At 36.9% G+C, this 15,676-nt stretch overlaps 1 protein-coding gene across 1 annotated transcript in view; it reads left to right on the top strand.

Annotated features, from left to right (window-relative positions):
• The first annotated feature begins 23 nt into the window (after positions 1 to 23).
• CCPG1 (cell cycle progression 1) overlaps positions 24 to 15,676 on the top strand; it is a 38,346-nt gene continuing 22,693 nt past the window's right edge. Inside the window, 1 exon segment of the mRNA XM_027570276.2 lies at positions 24 to 164. The gene's annotated coding sequence lies outside the window, so the exon portion shown is untranslated.

The raw sequence follows: 15,676 nt of genomic DNA, 5'->3' as shown, positions 1-15,676 counted from the left end.
CGAGTCCCGGCATGCGCTGGGGCGCCCCCCCGGCCACCGCCTCCCGGCTGCGGACGCCAGCGAGCAGGTTGTTGTTTTTAAGTGAGGCGTCACTGTGTCGGAGCTGTGACCGCCGCCACCGCGACAGTCTACACAGTCGGGCGGAGGTGGCGCTGCCCGTTCAGGTACGGCCCTGGGTGGGTTGGGACCCCGGGAGAGGAGTCTCGGCCGCCTGTCGGGGCCCTGTCCGGCACCCACTGCTGAATTGTCTGGCGGAGGCATTGGTGGGGTCTTTTCTGAGCCTGGGGGCTGCTCCGGCAGGGGCTGCTTGGGGGGTGGCTGACTCCCGGCAGAAGGTGGCTCAAGGGTGGTGTGGGAACGCGAGTCCGCAGCCCCCCAGGTGATCCGGCCCCTGAGGCATAGGGTCGGGAGGTCTTGCAGCCTCCGATCCCTGCTTGCGGACCGGAGCGGCGTACCAGGGAATCGGGGGAGCTGATGGCCGAGGGGACCCTTCTTCCTTCACTAGGCTGGCTGGGGCACTTCTTGGTCTTGATTGATGAGAATCCATATGGTAAGATGTTATGTGCGTCACCCGGCCGGTTTTTTTTAGCCGGCCCATCTTTTTTGGTGACGTTTGAGCCCCGTGATGCCAGGAATAGAAGGATTAAATATTAAATAATGCAGCTGAGATTTCTGCTTATACGCCAGGCTGACAGTGATCAGATCCCCTTCCTTATCCTTTTCCCCCTCAACCGGCCCACTTTAGCGTGGTCTTCCTAAACGATAACTCCACTGTAGCAGCTGTCCACACAGTTCCTTGTATGCTCTACATATTTATCTTTGTTTAATGAATCCAGCTCTGCCATTGGGAGCGGCAATTTTAACGAACTCAGTCAATTACGGTGCTTTGTTGGGTGGGTGAAATTTGCACTGCTTCACAATTGCTTTATTTAAAAACGAAGTGGAGCTTTCTTGTAGCTAGAATAGGTAACTGTTGAGTCCTGCGAATTTTAGATTTGCCTCCTCCAGTAGGGTTACATCCATTGGATAGTGCTTGAACTGTCTCTTAGCGCTTCATATTTTTGGTTTAAGGTTTGAATCTTACTAGATCCCACGTTTCTCAGGGGGATACAATATATTACACCTTGGATGCTAGTGTGAATGGTTTACTATTCTTTGCCGAGTTCTCATCATAAAGGTGAAGGGACAGGAGAAAGTGAGGGTATTATTTTAATGCGTAATTTTTAACCCTTTAAGCGAAGGATAGGATTCTAGTTAAAGAAGTTAATTAAATAAAAATCATTCTCAAATAATATTCAAGGGTGTGGGAAATACTTTTTAAGTGAAAACAGGTTAGAAAATATAATTCCAATTTTGTAAATGAAACTATAGAACCAGAAGTGGTCATGTCTACTAAAAATAAGTTGAAAAGATAGTTATAAAAGTGATCAGATGGTGAAACCATAAATGACTTTTTCTTTATATTTTCTGGTATTTTCCGAGGAAAAAAACTTAGTTTAAGAAAAGGATACAGGTGCAGCAATTCCATAGACCATTTAAACGTTGCTTTAAAAAGCAAATAAGCAACAACAAAAAACCTACACAGAGCCCCTGTTACTGCATCCACAGATTAATTTAAGTGTAAATTATTTATCTGGAGGGGCAAGAAATGCATTCATTGGATTAAAAAGGAAAAAAAGCCCCAGATATGACAATAATTCTTAGCATTTGTACATCTCATTTTAATCTGTTTTCATTTTGTATGGTAAAATCAATGACAAAAGTGCTTAGTCTTTAGTTAAGGCAGTGCAATATTGATTATTCCTGTAAGTCTATCAGGTGACAAAAGATGGGCATATTAATCTGAAAAGACCTAGAGATAGGAGAATTTTAAATTTATTATTTGTAAGCATTTGCCAGTGGAAATAAAGAAGTTAAGCAATGATGAAATGGGGGATTTTAAAGCTTGTTTTCATTAAATCACTTTGAGTACCGTGTTTTATATAGTACTGATATTTTGGATTGTGCTTACTTTTATTTTCTATTATAGATATGTTGGATATGAATGGGTAAGAAGCATATTATTTAGCCCACATTTTGTTTTCTGTCCTAAAGAAAGGGTCACATTGGTCTTCTGTAGGAATATTCTATGTATTTTTGCAATTATCAGCCCTGAAAAATTGAGGTTTAACCTCAACTCCAAGTATCCATTAAGTCTTAAAACAATATCCATTCTGAAGCTTTTGTTTGTTTGTTTTTCAAGCTATAGTATTCGTATTTTATTTTCTTTGAAGCTTTGCTTCCTCCTCAAATTTCAATTCTTTTTCACTATTTTATGATCTTTTAATTTTGTATATATTGTGTATTGTGTTAGCTCAATATCTTACTAGATAATTGAGTCCATTTACAGGGCATAAGAAACAAATTGATTAACATGTTTGATTTACTAACTGGTTCCATAGTATTGTAGTCTCTATTGTGTAGTTGTATTCTTATCTAAGTTAAATAAAGATTTTAAAAAGCTAGATGAGTATGAACTGTTAAGATCCTAGAGCAGTAGTTTCTGACATGTAAAGAACGTGGACACAGCAGCAAGGCCTGTTAAGCCCAGAATATTTTAAAACAGAAAATGCAGACTCATCTAACAATGCAGAACTACTAGAGGCTGGATTGTTTGCATGTTTATGTGTGGTTAGGTGAGGAAGTTGCCGTAATGTATGTGATAAGTTACATTTTCAAGAATTTCCTTGCTGGCAGTTTTACAGTTTTGACTAGATTAAAACAAATTAGGGATGTGAGTGTGTTTCAAAGGTACTGCACCAGATAAACTTGAAAAAAGTTTCTCAGTTTGAGTTCTAAGATGAAATTTAGCCCTATAATGTGGGAAGGATTGGAAGTAACTGATAAGTTTAGGGATTTCCTTTTTTTAAAGGGCATCTGATGTGTGGAAACTTGTTTAAGGGCTGGTAGGTTTTTTGAAGGAATTATTAAAAAATAAGTAAAGTGAGTCAAAGATTTTCCTCCTTCATTACAGGAAGTCAGAAATCTAATTTTTCTTTAGTATTTGTCCATAAATCACTATCCTAAAACCTTCTGGTTCGTGTTACGATCATGATGAAATTACTGTAAAAAGAGCATTGGAATGGGAATCAGGATGTTTAATGATGTTGAGTGCATAATTTGTGACTGTCTTGTTTCCATGTGTACATTGTATATAATAGCCAATTACCTTACTTCATGGGGTATTTGTGAAGCTCAAATCAGGTATAAAAATGACATCACTTTGTAAGTGGCAGAGTGATCTGCCCCTACAAAGTACTATTGGCCTACATATAAGTAGGCCAATACATAAAGTATATTGTGCATTTGAAGTGTGGTAAGAATGTGATATGTATTTCTTGACTGGGAAGTTTGATGGAACAGTCAAATGGTATCTTTTTTTAAAATTTTTTTTTTTTATTTATTTATTCATGAGAGTCAGAGAGAGAGAGAGAGGCAGAGGGAGAAGCAGGCTTCCCGCAGAGCAGGGAACCCGATGCAGGACTCGATCCCAGGACGCTGGGATCATGACCTGAGCCGAAGGCAGACACTTAACTATCTGAGCCACCCAGGCGCCCCAGTCAAATGGTATCTTAATTTGAAATTTTGGTAGAGCTTTTGGCTTTTTCTAGGTTGAAGGAAACTTGGCCCCTCTCCTGACTGTGACTTTGCACTCTGCTGCATTAAAGGTCCTGAAACTGCAGTGTGCTTTTTATGGTTGGGCTTTTAATTTTGGTTTTGATTTTTTTTTTTTTGCACATCTAAAGTTTAAGGAAGATCATCATTCTAACTTCTGACAGTAGGAAGTGGATGTTTTTTAATGTTCTTAATGTGTTTAATGTTCTAAAATGTTACTTTAAGTTGATTTCATAACATTGAGCCTACACTGAATATGAAATCCTAGGTCCTCTGAGAGATACATTGCATGTGTAAGCATTGGTCTTTCAGAAATAGTTTAGAGCTTAGACACCTTCTGGGGAAGTCAGCCCTGCCTATTACAGCATCAGACCCTTGAGATTAACTTTAAGTAAGGTGGGCATACAGAACATTCAAGAAAAAAAGTGTTTTAGAAACTTTTCTGAGGACTTTATGAGAGTAAATATAAGTGAAAGGCAAAGGAATATGTTATGTATCATGCACTGGTTGGTAACAGCTGTTTATATGATTAGTTGATAACTCAGTATCTTTACTAACATTTTCTAATATTACCACTAAAAAGTAACAATGTATGTTTAATTGGTATTTTTAAAAATGGAAAACAATGGAAATGAAAATCCCTTTGTTTTTCATAAAATTAGGTGAATTAAAAGGTATAGATATATGATGACTATGTATTTTTAATAAGCAAAAATGAATTATTTTTTAAAAATTTGAGAATAGAGGAAAACAAAGAGGCAAAACCCAATAGTTTTACTTATTTATTCATGAAAGGGAAAACGGTACCACCAGGGGCCCATGGTGCCCAAGTGAGTATAGAGCCTGGTCAAGTTTATGTATGTGTTGGCTCTTTTAGGCTCTTCCAGAATTAAGATATAACAGTCTCGGAAAGCCAGGATCGTTTCTCAGAATGAGCATACCTGGTGAAAGGAATGTTTACATACTAATAGGCATCTTCATTTCCCCACAGTGTTTGAATTCATATTGTTGACTCACTTCATTTCAGACTTCTTATCAAAGGTGTGGCTTCTTTTAGATGGAAGCAAAAGGAGTACTTTTATCTTCAAATATGGTAGTAGTTGCTTTTGTTTCCCAATTGAGGGATGTTACAACATAGAAGGAAACTTGTGAAGAAATTGTGTATTGACTCACTTCTTAATTTATTTTCTACATCAGAAGGTTAATCTGCTGCATGTAATCGCGTTGGTGCCTTTTTCCTCGGCATGGATGAAGTGAAATTAGTACTCTGTTCTAGATTTTTTTTCTTTTCCCAGACACCTATCTTTAGTGATAGATTTCAGTGTTTTAAATGAAATCCCACTCTATTAGAACTAGGAGAGGGCAACTTACTATAGATAGGTTATGGTTGTCTTTGCATCCACTCATATGATGAATATAGTAACCAAGCGGCAGCCATAGAACTCACATCTTAATGCCATAACTACTGCACTGTGGACTCATCAAAGCCCTGTTTTCATCAAAGTGTTAGTTTTCCACCGTAAATTTCTCATACCTCAGATAGTAAACATTTTTCTATGACTCCTTTAAGCCCTTTGACTTCTTTTTTTTTTTTTAAAGATTTTATTTATTTATTTGAGAGAGAGAATGAGAGATAGAGAGCACGAGAGGGAAGAGGGTCAGAGGGAGAAGCCAACTCCCTGCTGAGCTGGGAGCCCAATGTGGGATTCAATCCTGGGACTCCAGGATCATGACCTGAGCCGAAGGCAGTCGCTTAACCAACTGAGCCACCCAGGTGCCCGCCCTTTGACTTGTCTTGAAGAAACTGGTCATCCAGAAGATGATTGGATTTGTATCAATCATATACTGTACTTAAAATTGGGTTTGTCTTTTTATTTTAGAAAAAAAATATTTTTTCTGCTGACTATAAAATTAATAAGTGGTCATTGAAAATTTAGCAGATACATGTAATTTTGGTTTTTTTTAGATTTGAAAGAAATTTTAGAAAAATTTTAGAAAATTTTAGTATTGCATATAGATTAATATAAATAGCATTTTACTCTACATATTTGTCTTGCTTTTTAAAATATATTGATATTTCTCCATGTCAAGGCATGTTGATCTACTCATTCTTTTTAATGGCTGCATTAATTATGGAACTACAAATTTTAATTTTAGTAAATTCACTCTTGGTAGACCTTCCACTTCCTAATTTTATATTATAAAAGTTGTTCCATCAGCCATTCTTACAAATATGTGTATATATTTTCATACTCATGTGAGTATTTCTATCAGATAAATTCCTAGAAATGAAATGAATACGAAATGAAAGAGAATTGGTGGGTCACAGGGTATCTGCCTGTAAAATTTGTTCTTAAAAATTACTGAAAGAAGCGGTGCCTGGCTGCCTCAGTCAGAAGAACAGGTGGCTGTTGATCTAGGGGTTGTGAGTTCCAGCCCCAAGTGGGGTATAGAGATTACTTAAATAAAACTTAAGAAAAAAAATCACTGAAAGGATGATAATATACATTTCCACTGTTTACAATGCCTATTTTCCCATATCTTATCTAACTTACCTGTTTAGTCTTTGTTAATTGGTTAGGCATTAAAATAATTTTGCTTCTCTCTGTGTTATTTAGTAGTAAGTTTGAGCATTTTTTCAGTATTTAAGTTATTTTTATGTCTTCCATAAATTGCTAAAAATTTTTTTTTATATAAGATTTCCTCAAAGACTTCTCCTTTGTAAAAGATTTTATTTATTTATTTGATAGAGAGCACAAGCAGGGGGAGCGGCAGGCAGAGGGAGAAGCAGGCTACCTGCTGAGCAGGGAGCCTGATGCGGGACTTGATTCCAGGACCCTGGGATCATGACCTGAGCCAAAGGCAGCCGCTTAACCGCTGAGCCACCCATGTGCCCCGCTTGCTAAATTGTCCACTCAGTGTTTTAACCTTTTTCTTACTGGTTTATTGGTGTACTTGAAGTGTTTTGAAAACTCTTTCATACATGTCACAGATATTTTTCTCTTATATAGTGACTTGGCAAACAAGTGTATGATTTTTATATAAGATCTTTTCCTTTACAATTTTTGGGTTTTGTGTAAAGCTTAGAAAAAGATCATATTCACCTAAGGATTATAAAGCTATTTTCCATTTTCTTTGAGTCTTTTTGTGGTTTCATTTTGTATGTTTAAAATCTTTAGCCCTATTTTACCAGGTGGTCTTAAAGTTTTATGAAGCCTTATATTGCAGATCTTTCACAAGGCAAACAAAAGATGACATATTCAATCTTTTGTAACTTCATGTTTATGAAGTTTAACGGAGGCTGTGATTCCTGAATGATGCAACTTGGCAAAAAGCTTTTTTTCCCCCCTTTGGGAGGCAGGATAGGAGAATAATGAAATTTGCTTTCTTTTTTTAATTCAAAAATATTTTATGTGAAAGTGGCTGTTGTATTTCTGCATCTCTTTTATCCTCTACCTTTTATACCAATGGTGGGAAGCTTTTGTGTTATGTTTTGAGCATCCAAAATGACAGACAGCACTTAGTTCCATTTTCAGAATTGCCTATCAAATCTTTTGTCGTTGATGTTTTTGGAAAGCCATTTAGCTTTGCCTTTGCTTGGTGAAAATATGTTGCAAGATTTATCTGCTATAACAGTTTAAAAGTCCTATAGAAACTTAGTCTTTTTCAAATAAAGGATTTACCTAATCATTCTAGCCAGTAAGCTTGCAATCAACTTCCCTAGGGTAGTACTTAGTTTCCCATAGCACAAAGGCCTAGGGGGGGTACTAGGTACTCCTAAGCCAGGTTTATTTATTGCTAGAATTTGGGGACTGAAATAGGGTTGGCATTGTAGATAGTAAAAAGAAAAGTATAAACTGACCCATCACTTAAGATTAGACTACTTTGAAAAAAGAAAACAGATACAGTGGTTCTTCCCTCCCACAGTGAACAGATTGAAGACTGCTTAATTCCTGAAAAAGACACATTTCTCACCATCTAACTACAGAAGTATTTGTCAAAATTTTTTGTTGGGTGGCAGGGGAAGGAGAGGGAGAATCTTAAGCAGGTCCCATGCCCAGCACAGAGCCCAATGTGGGGCTCGATTTCACAACCCTGAGATCATTGACCTAAGCCAAAATCAAGAGTCAGATACTTAACCGACTGAGCCACCCAGGTGCCCGTGTGTCAGAATAACTTTTTAAATGTGAATTCACCAAATTACCGTAAAGCATAGTGACAGAACCATCTTACTTAATAAAAGTCTTAGATGACTTATTTCTTGCATCACTGTTTTTCATTGATGATAAAAACTCATCAGCAACTTAAAAACATCCATTAATAGGGTAATAAGCTATGATAAATATAACAATACATTATGTAGTCATTAGTCATTTTTGAATAATTTTGAAAACATTAAAAAATTTGTTAAACAGCTAATTGGGAAAAGTAAGGTAGGAAACTTGTTGACCCCAGTGCTTATATAAAATGTTTGGAAGGTAACATATATAAAATTCAGGAAGGTAACAAAAGTAGAAGAGAAGAGTGAGATAGAGGGAACATAGTAGGTAGGAATTATAAAATGGAACCAAGGATGAAGATACTCTTTTACATACAATATACATTATGATGTCTATATTTTTACCAAGGATAGGTATCACGAGGGAAAACTCTTCCCATTACTGAAGCCAACTGTTCAGGATAAGCTCATTTATTCTAACACTAAAATCAGAAATTTCTACTGATGATTTTTCTAAAGAAGATGCTTGAAAATGTAGTGCAGTATGTGCTTACTAACAGTTTCAAAGAACAAGATGATGAGTTTAGTAGGGCTCTTTTTTTAGTGACTTGTTAATGTAGATCCATGGCATCACAACAAAGAGTTTATGTTGGAGTAAGGTTAAGGTGTAGCACTTTTATGGGGGCTGTCTCTGCTACACTGTTAGAGAGTAAAATGCATTTGCAAAAATCTGAACTAGACTTTACTGTTTTTAATACGAAACAGAGAGCATCTTCAGTATTACATCAGAAAAGCTGGTCTCCTGATAGATGCAAGAGTATCATCATCTGACTGCTGAAAGTAAGATGAATATGTGATACAGAAGCCAGCTCCAGCTGGAGACTTTCATCTTTTTTTTTTTTTTTTTTAATAGATTCTGCTAGGCTTTTGTAAGAGGTCTTTTTAGAGCTGAGGAGTACAGTAACTGGGTAAGACCACTGGGGTGATGTGGCATTAGGTGTCATCAAATTTTCTTTCCTTGCTGCTGGAGGCTTTACCGGGAAGCTGAAGAGTAGGTGAAATTGTTAGATGATTGTGGATTTCTTAAGCTTTTCTTTCTTGATGTCTTCATTGTGGTGGTTAGTGATTTTAGTGGCTCTAAATCCCTTTTGAAAATAGGCAGCATTAAAAAAATACAACTATGCTGTTTAACGGAGGCAAATTTAGGGGTGGGGCTAAAATTGGAGACCTTTATCAAAGCCTTGAACATAATACTAATAAGCAAAGTTACTCAAAGAAAAGAGTAATATAAACTACCATTAGGCAAGTTATGCTAAGAAGTAAGAAGTAAATGCTGTAAATTCAGGGGAAGGAGAGACCATTGTGTCAGAAACTGTGATCTAGGAAAACTTTCGTGGAGGAGGGCTGAGCTTTAAATATAGAGATCAGAAGAAAGGAAGGAGGAAAGCATTCCAGGAAGTGTAACTTGAGTAAGTGAAGACATGGAGGTAGGGCTGTCCATTCTGTATTTAGGAGACAGACAGTAAGTAGATTGTTTTGACCAGGTAAGAGTTCAGGGAGACCTAAGTGATTGCTAGGTTAGAGCAGGTAGTGAAAGCTTCTGAATATCTCCCTAGACTTTGTAGAGAATACTTATCCTCAAGGTCAGGGGGAGACTTTTAAATGGGAAGAAAAAAAAAATTCTAGTACTTAGTATTGTATGTAACCTGCAATCAGTTTCATCTTTGCTTGTACATAAGTGTTTAGAGTGGTTGTTTATGTTTAGGAAGGGACCAAGGAAAGAGTTGAAAAATGATACTAGTGATAAGTACCATAATAATTACCTTAGCATTGTATTGGTACAAAGAATACAGAATGGAGACTACACAAACTGATTAATAAATGTATATAGAACTTTATATAATAAAAAATAGCATTTCAAATCATAGAAAGTATGGAATTTCAATAATCAGGATAATTTCTAAAACCAAAAGGGAAAAAATCTGGGTACATAAATTTAAATAGCTAAATGTAAAAGCCAAAATTGAAAAAGTATTAGTAGAAAATATATGAGAATAATTTTGTAATCTTTGGAAAGACTTTCTAAAGCAAGATGTAAAATACAGGAGTTTTAAAGGACACCCTGTTCTCCATTCTCTACCTTTGACTGCATAAAATTTAAAAACATATTTGTGGTAGAAGGTATTTTTAAAAAATTGAAGCATTTTAGAAGTAAATATTTGTGATAAGTGTAACAGTGAGTTATTTCATGAGCCAGTTTATGAAGAACTTTACAAATCAATAAAGTGTAACAGGCAGGGGACGGACCAGTGTAACCTAGGAACATTAGATAATTTACAGAAAAAGAAATAAGGATAGCCAATAAACATTGGGAAAGACGTATAATCCCGCTAAGTTACCTGGGAAATGCAGATTAAAATAAGGAGATTGTTTTTGCTCATGAGGTGATCAGAAATTAAAGAGGGCCATTACCCTGTTAAGGTTATGGAGAAATAGGTGCCTTCCTATTTTTGTAGGAGACCTTCCCTAACCTTACTTAAAAATCTGATCCACCCCCCATTCCCTGCATTCAGTTTTCCCCTTTCATGCTTTATTTTTCTCCACAGTACTTGCCACCAACTGGTTTACTACGTATTCTGCTTGTTTGTGGCACTAGAATATGAACTCTCTTCAGGGGAGGTCCTGGTGTTCTGCCGCCCTGCTGTGCTGGATACAGCACTTGGAATAATGCATGCCTGGCACATAGCATAGCTATCCATAAGTGCCGACTGACTGAATGAATGTAATATTTATGTTCCAGGTTAGGGTAGTCTCATTTAAACTATTTCTGTAGGGTTGTTATTGGACAAAAAATAGAGTATAAAGGACATTTTAAAAGTTTTTATTACTTGGGATCTTGGATTCTCTTCCTTTCTTAAAATGAAATCTGGTTTAAACCAGGCATTTTGATACCCTTTAGGGGGAGGTGAAAGTTCAGGAGCCTTTGAAAAACATTTAGAAAAAGGTTCTTGAAAGTTAGCTAGACTGACACCTCTTGATCACATTTATAGTACAGTGGCACTTTGGGGACCTTTGCTGACAGCCCATTGGTTGGCTTACATTGGAATTATGGACGTGTGGGAGAATAATGCCCCCATTCTTCTTCATCATATCTAATTCTAGAAGATATGGTGATAGGAAACCGTATCCTTTTCCATAGTAAAATGTAGCTACTCAGGAAGGATGAGGGGCACCATCATATCAGGTAACACTCCAGTTGTACTTTATGAGATAAAATTAATACTGTTGCTGTGTTATTACTTTTGACAACTGCCACCTAAATTATTTTACAGTTACATCTTTAGCCCATATCCCCTAAGTTCAGTTTCCAGCTTCCTGCTTGATGTTTCCACTTGGATGTGATAAAATCGCTGTCTCAAATTTAATGCCCCAAAACAGTTCACCAGTTTTCTTTTCAGAACCTACTGCTTTTGAAGCCTTCCTGTCTCAGTGGCAGTTTCATTTTTGTATTTGTTTAGTCCAGGAGTCATCTTTCACACCTTACATTCAATATTTTGGGAAGTGCTGTTAGCTAGCCGTACCTTCAGAATACATGTGTTATCTGTCCACTTCTGACTGTCTTCACAGCTACCACCCTGGTCCACACCACCATCATCTCTCAGCTGGATTATTGTAGCTTTGCCAATGACCTACCTGCTTCTGCCTTTGCTGTCCACCACAGTGCTGTCTCAATAAGGCTACCAGAATGATCTGTTTCTTTCCTCATAATTCTTGTGACTTTTAGTTTCAGTCAGAGTAAAAAGCTAAAAAGTGTTAGGATCTGTAAGGCCCTCCATGGTCCGTCCCCTGCCTGTTAGCTCTGTCCTCACCTCTTCCTACTTTCTTGCTAGGCCACTCTTCTTTATCACATGGGCCTCGTTGTTGTTACTCAGAGATGCAGGCTGGCTTCATTCCAACTATGTACCTGCTGTTTGGTCAGAAATGCTCTTCCCCCAGTTAACTGCATAATGATTTCCTTACCTATTCAAATAGTTACTCAAATATACTTTCTTGTTTTGTTTTTAGATTTTATTTATTTGACAGAGAGAGCGAGAGCGTGCACACACAGGCAGGGAGAGTGGCAGGTAGACAGAGAGGGGTGAGGGGAGAGGGAGACGCAGGCTTGCCGCTGAGCAGGGAGCTGGATGTGGGCGTCTTTCCCAGGACCCTGGGATCATGACCGGAGCCAAAGGCAGACTGAGCCACCCAGGCACCCCTCAAATATACTTTGTTAATGAAGCTTTTCCTGACTGTTTTTAAAAATGAATCCTCTCCAACCCAGCATTTTCTGTACTCCTCCTGTTTTCTCCATAGTAGGAAATAAACCATCAAATTCACTGTATATTCTAGCTGTTTATATTGTTTATTGAATGTCTCCAGTGTGGAAGATGAAATGCACAATACAATTGAGATGATTTTAGTTCAGGCTATTACAATATGGAGAAAATTCATTAATGAGAAACATCTCAGGGAGAAAATCAAGGGGTTTTATAGGGACAAGTAAACAAGGGAATCATGAAGAGGATGGAAGTGACTTTTAACTGGGATTTTGTGAGGGCAGGTTGGTCCTTTGCAGTTGGTCATTTGTCAGAAGACAAAACAGGACTGGGAGATTTTTCAATGTTCCTTGCTTTCCTTGAGCACAGGGCTCAGATAAATTTCAACATAGTCTACTACGAATAGAATTTAAGCCCCAGGAGGCAAGACTCCTATCTGTTTTATATATTGATATATAGTATTTTCAATACCTAGCAAGTGCGAAGAATTCAATAAATGTTGAACAGATGGATAAAGGAATGAATTTAAAATGGTATTCACCTTAGGCCTCCTGTCTGCTGAAGAATGTGATTATACCAATGTGGAATTGGACAGCTGCTGTAAGTAGCTTCATAAATGAGATGAGACTACATGGATTATCATGTATTATCATTCTGTTCCATAGAGTTCTATATATAAAATCTTACAGGTTGTGAAGAAATGTTCCTTAGGATTTCTTCTGAAGTGAGAGTCAATTTAAATAATGTCTCCTGTTCTGAAATCTCTTAAGACTTTGGATTTTATCTGAAGGCAGTGTGATTCAGTAGTTTAAATGATCAGATTTATGTTTTAGGATAAAATTAGTGTGGGCAGACTTCTGAAGAAGTGACTGGAAGGGAATTGATCACAGGTGGAGATCCATTAGGGAGCTGTCACTGTAATTGAAGTGGGAAATGACGTTGGGTTAGGCAGTGGAAGCAGGAATGGATAAGGAGTTAGACTTGCCTGGGTTTTTGGGTCAAAGTGAAGTTTTAGTTATCCTAAATCTAGTATAAATGCTTCAAGTTTGTAATCTTTATTAAGTACCCTCAGCTTTATAACTTTGTATTCTTTATGCCTTTGTAACTTCCCATAAACTCTGCATATTTCTAAATTATTAATAAAGCTCTTAAAATGGGAAGGGTTTGTGCATTTACCTTTGGTCAAAATAATCAAAATCATGAGGGGAGAGGGAATGGATGGAGAGAAGATGAGATGCTAGAGACAAAGCATTAGATATACAATGCCTTTGGGCTTTATCCGAAAGACAGTATGAAAATCTTAACATTTTAAAGGAGTAATATATAAAATTATCATTTCAGGAAGATCACTGACAAGTGGGGAGGTTGAGATACAATGGCAGCTTTTAGAGTCAGTGTGTCTACGGTGGGGCTCAGAAATTTACTTTTTTAAAATTTTGCTTTAATTGCAGTGCACCCAACTTTTTGAGAATTGCTGACTTAAAAGAATTCTTTAGTAGGGCTGTGAATTTTACTGATTCAAACTGTTTCTCTGGTGTTGTGGCTGGTAGTCTTTTTCTCATTTGGGATACATGTCAAACTTGGTCTTCCTTCAAGTTGAGTAAACAAAGAATTAAACTGGGGCCTAATTTAAGTGGGCTCCTTGATTTGAAAAACTCACATATGCTAAAGTTTTTCCAATTTAGCAATGTATATAACTTTATTTTGAAATGTTGTCTTTGTTAATTTCATCACCTGAGCTATTAGATTACTTTGTTACAAAACAAGTGCTAGGAACTGTTTAAAAGAACTGTTTAATGGAAATTACCAAGAGAAGGGTAGGAGATAATATACATTAAATATCTCTGATTGGGTTTGGTAACCCACAAATTTTGGAAGGTTATTAACAAAATAAAACACTGGTAAGTCTCGGGTGAGATGGAGCGGCAGTGAGAATGTGAGCTTATAGAGGAGGTTAGAATCTTTCACATGATGAAAAAGTATGCTTTTAGACTTCAGCCAGTTTTCTTTATCCCACTTCTTTTTCCATATAGAATGGGTTTTCCAACTACCCAGTCACTTAAACCAGAAACCTGGGAGTTATCCTACCAACACTCTCTCCCTCCTCTATATTTGGTTATTCAGTTCTTTAAAAAACAATCTTTCATGTCTTCTAAAATCTTTTCACCCCTTCCCTTCTCCTTTGTTCCCTCCCACTCATCAGTCCTGGTTAAACATAGGTGCTCCTCTTCTCTGGGGAGTATTGTGCTGATGGCTTGTATCCTGCAGGTCTAGGGCTCTTTGATTGCTTCCTCATCTTAATACATGCACTTTTAAAGATTCATATCTGATTTTCTTTTAATATTCAACTCATACTAAATTAATTGCCTTGCTTAGAACTTTCATATTTAATTTTTTCTCCCTTTGTTTTTGCTCTGTAATGCTTTTTCTGTTCTTTTGGGGAATCCTTCCAGTGTCTTTTTTTTTTTTTCAAGATTTTATTTTATTTATTTGACAGAGAGAGAGCACAGGAGAGGGAACAGTAGAGGGAGAAGGATCATTTTTTTTTTTTTTTTAATGGGGAAACAGTACATTTTGTGTTCTCTTTAAATTTTGGTAACTAATTCAGGTAAAAAAAAAAAATGCTCTCTTGCATGTCTTAAATATTGCAACCTCATTTATAAAGCCTTTTTTGACCATTCTTTCCTCCTGCTCAGTCTTTATGTAGTCTTATATGTTAACCCATAATTTTCAGATTGTTATAAAAGACTTCAAGTACAAATAGTAACATATCAAAAGGTTTTTTTAAACTCATAAAAACTGGTTCAATGAGGAATTGGGAGTTATATAGTCCATTTAATAAGGAATGCTGAAATAAAATTTCTAAGACATAAAAATTGGTTAATACCCTGTGGGGTATGCAGACTATAGCCTTTGGGGTAATCTCTACTGGAAAGAAGACATTGCACTGTAAGAGTTTACCTTTAAATTTATAGTTATAAACTGCATGGGCCCTAATCATTTATAAGTAGTAAATCAAGTAATTGAATGACTTCAGGTGAACTTACTAGAAAGTGCTCTAACATGACAGTAAAAGTCATACAATCATCTTTATATCTTATTTTAGCCTTTGAATAATTTGTTTGAAAACATGCTAATTTTTATATCGTTAGTGACCAAGCATCTTCTCATTTTATTTTATTATTATTTTTAGGGGGGAGTAGGGGCAGAGGGAGAAAAAGAATCTTAAGCAGGCTCCATGCCCAGCGTGGAGCCCAACGTGGGGCTTGATCTCATGACCCTGAGTTCATAACTGGAGCTGAAATCAAGAGTCTGATGTTTAACTGACTGAGCCACCCAGGTGCCCCAGCACCTTCTCCTTTTAAAACATTAATTTTTCTGGAATCACTAATGGAAGATTTAGACCAATATTTTTTGCCTTGTTCTAATTTGAACACTGGTTCCATATTAAATTGTCTGCAGTAGAACTTTCTGTTAGAACACCAAC

This window comes from Zalophus californianus, chromosome 6, assembly GCF_009762305.2.
Source record: "Zalophus californianus isolate mZalCal1 chromosome 6, mZalCal1.pri.v2, whole genome shotgun sequence".
Taxonomy (NCBI): Eukaryota; Metazoa; Chordata; class Mammalia; order Carnivora; family Otariidae; genus Zalophus; species Zalophus californianus.
This window is presented reverse-complemented; position numbering and strand designations above follow the sequence as displayed.